General features: G+C 50.9%; 1 protein-coding gene across 3 annotated transcripts in view; it reads right to left on the bottom strand.

Annotated features, from left to right (window-relative positions):
- TMEM63B (transmembrane protein 63B) overlaps positions 1-342 on the bottom strand; it is a 43,743-nt gene extending 43,401 nt beyond the window's left edge. For 2 of the 3 annotated variants that reach the window (XM_019526823.1, XM_019526821.1), the window contains exon 1: positions 215-341. The gene's annotated coding sequence lies outside the window, so the exon portion shown is untranslated. Of the gene's footprint in view, positions 1-214 lie in introns of all 3 variants that reach the window. The other variant, XM_019526822.1, reaches the window with a different exon arrangement.
- Between the last annotated feature and the right edge of the window lie 3,368 nt (positions 343-3,710).

The following is a 3,710-nucleotide window of genomic DNA, read 5'->3' on the forward strand; positions in this document are numbered from 1 at the left end:
TTTTAATTGTTCACCCACTGTGGACAAATTGTTTCTGTTCCAGGGCACAGCACTGAGGAGTTGTTAGGAGCTGTAGGACTGCAAGCCAAGAGCTTCAATCAAGCTCCCATCTCTACTACCCCTCCCTCCCCACCCCCACTTAGTGTGCCAGCTGCTTGAGTGCTCGGTTACAGGAAAAACCTCTGTTAAGTCATGGCAATGGAAATGAACTCACTTGGATGCCACAGGACTGCTGCTGCTGCGTTACATTCTCCAATTTCCTCTCCCTGCATGCAGATCTTCACATTTTTAGGCTGATTCTCCCCTCTCACTGCTTGCCTTCCCCAGTTCTCTCAGCTCCACTCCCTTCCAGCCCCTCAGCAAGCTGAGTCCATCCCCCTCTGGGTTTTATTTCCCGCCCCCAGTTTTGATGCTGCCTGTAACTGTGATCGCAGCTGAGTTCAGCTGTAGAAAGACTTTAGGCAAGACATGATGCAGCTATGGAAGAGGCAGAGAAGAGCTTGGGATTCTTAATTTAATTGGAAACCTTACAAGGGAGTCCTGGATGGTGCTACAACCAGGAGGAGGAGGCAGCATCACTGCTTAGAGACAGACAGACAGACATTTCTCCACTGGGATGGTAGCAGCCCTGTGGGAAATGCTTAGTGGCTTAGTTGCAGTGATAAAAACATGAAGCGAGTGTCATTAGGATGGTCTATAAGGGATGAGCCATAAGAGATAAACACAGTCGCTTTAGGGAGAGAAGACAAAAACCAGCTGTTGAAGGTTGCAGCAGATGAGGACAATCAATGCAGGCAGCAGGTTCCTGCTGTCCCTCTCGCCCCCACCAGCTTCACAAATCAGCACCAGGGCTGGACACAGGCATGGGCAAACTGGGCAGCCGCCTGGGGCTCAGACAGAAAGGGGGCCCCAAAACGGTAATTTTAAAATTATTATCATCATTATCTCTGGTGAAGGGGGGCCCGATATTAAAGTTTGCCCAGGGCCACCAAGAGTCTAGGTACCATGCTGACCAACACATGTTCATCCCACTCATGAGGACACTGCTCCAGTCAGCCACTTCTGGGGGGAACACAGATGCTGTTTTATTGCAGCCAGGAACTCTAAGCCAAATACAGGATAGCAGTGAGTGAAACATGAAGCAAGCATCCCTTGGACCATTCAGAAGGGCTGAACCCTACTGGATAAACACAACTGCCTTGTGGAGCACAGATAAATACAACCAGGGCCACAAAACTGGTGTTAACACCCTATCTTCTACTAACAAAGGTTAATCTTTAAGAAATGCAAGGAAGCAGGACCCTGCATTCAGGCTCCACTCACACAGCTCGGGGGTGGGGGTCATTCATTGCGGACTATCAGGAAAGAGGGCCCCTACAATGGCCAACACTGCTCCTTCTAGCTCAAGCAAGTTAAAAGCAGTACAGCACAGCAGTTGTCGGGAGGCTAGTCACGTGGAAGGAAGATAGGCTGCTGTCCCAGGAGCTTTTGCTTGCAAAATGAATGCCTCTTGGCTCAGCTGAGACACAGTCACGTGTTTAAGAACTGGCTGAAGGACTGTAAACAAAGGACCACAACAAACAGCGGTGTAGCAACCCACTGGGGGTGTCCAACGGGACCAGTAGAAGGCTGGGGGCTTTCTGAACAGCGCAGCTCATGAGATGGAGGAGAAGCCAAACAGCACATTCGATTAAATTCCCAGACTATGGGGTGGGGAGGGCCTGCCAGTGCCAGAGGGGTGAGGGGGCTTGGAGGACAGCATGGCTGAGCCATGGCAATACAAGTTGGTGCTATTAGCCCAAGAGCCAGCCAAGCTTATTCACCCTGGAAAAATGAACGAGAAGCAGATACTCAGTGACAAGGGAGAGAGCTGGGAAATGCAGCAGGAGGGAGGAGGGATAAGGAAAGTGGGCAGCAAATTACACAGGGGCCCGAACCTGAACAGCACAACAAGATTACCCAAGGGCCCACGGGACTGCTTACACAAAAGCCTGCTCCAGAGGCTCCGTTGGATGCAGAGCTTGCCAAACCTGGCCTAGGATACTGCCATCAGCCCTGAGCAAGGTGGTGACAGCAGGAGATGGACAACCCGGGGGGGGCGGGATAGGGATTTTGTACCCACCACATCCATGGGTGTGTGTGGGGGTGGGGAGCTTTCAGTGGGTTCTGGAACAGGGCCTTAGAGAGCAACTAAAGGGGAAACTGGGATCAGTCTGCTCGAAATGCAGATTGATGCAGAGAGGAACAGCAGGGAGACAGGAATCACCAAGAAATGATGGAGTGAGATGACAGGGAGAGGCTGGGAGTCAGGAATGGCTTTTCTGATGAAGATCCAGGAAGGCAGGGGACAAGGAAAACTCAGGGGAAGGGCTGGGACCTCAGTACAATGGACTCTTAAAACTAGATGGGATGGAGGACCAGAAAAAAGTGCTGTCAGGAATAAGTGAGCAGGTCTCCCTCAACCCCTCAGAGGGACAGCAATTGGCAGAGATTAGCCATTTAACCCAACCCCAAATCAAAAGACTAGTCTCTTCCCTTCCCCACACAAAACATTACCACAGCCAGCAGTAACTCATCATATGGAATGGGCCAGGGGGATCCAGCGCCGCTCTAGAGAAAGGTCTCTCCCACATATAGCTGGGGCACAGCAAAGGCAGGGAACAGTGTTTGTGGAAAGCTTTCCATGCCTGTCTGCTGTAGCTGGTCTGTGGATCAGAACTGACAATGCAGCTAGTCCAGGGGTGGGCAATTATTTCGGGTGGAGGGCCACTCACTGAGTTTTGGCAAGCCATCGAGGGCCGCATGACAGGCCACCAGGGGCAGATAAATATTAATTTTCTAAATTTTTTAGGGGCCCTGCGGGCCAGATGTAGTGGCCTGGTGGGACGCATCTGGTCCACGGGCCGCATTTTGCCTACCCCTGAGCTAGTCCATCTTTGGTCACAGATGAGGATGGGAGTTGTGCCTGGTCAGAAGAGAGCAGAAAAAGCCAAAGGTGGTATGTGCACATGTGCGTGAATTCATCCCATGCCTAACAGCAGGGGATCACAAGGAGCTGCAGAGGCCACACATCCTGCAGACACAGTGCTAAGTTTCAGAAAGGAGACACAGGATGCATCCACATTGGCTATGTCTGAGAAACAAGTTCTGCCCACCTGATCCACCAGCCTTGATAATGGTGCAGCACCAATACCTGAAAAGCACTTGGCCCATTTAGCGGAGCACAACAGAGGCTGGGAGGGGAGACGACTGATCTGCATACATACACCAACAGATCAAGAACCATTTACACCATTGGACAAAGTTGGCATATGACCATGTGACAACAAACTGGCCAGCAATATGCCCAAACAGGAAAATAGCAGGAAGTTTCTCATTACCAATGCAATATAGTTTTCCCAGGATGGTTGTTCCCCATTCCCCCTAATTCTATGACGGAGCTCAATCAGTTAACAAACAGGATGCTTGGACATGGCTGCCCGACATACCAGGGGATGGGGCTTTTGATCTAGGAAGCTTCTCTCAAGCCTGTGTTTCTTTATAGCTCAGTGCTGACTGGGCACATCAAGAGTTTCTCCAGAGACTCACCCCCCACCTCTCCACATACCACATGCAGCTGCACACTAATTAGACTCTCTTAACTCAGCCAGGGGAGCAGGACTGAATGGCTGCTATTTTAGCTGATTAGCTACAGCCTGGACAACAAAAGG

Source organism: Gavialis gangeticus, unplaced genomic scaffold, assembly GCF_001723915.1.
Source record: "Gavialis gangeticus isolate Ggan-Ray unplaced genomic scaffold, GavGan_comp1, whole genome shotgun sequence".
NCBI lineage: Eukaryota > Metazoa > Chordata > Crocodylia > Gavialidae > Gavialis > Gavialis gangeticus.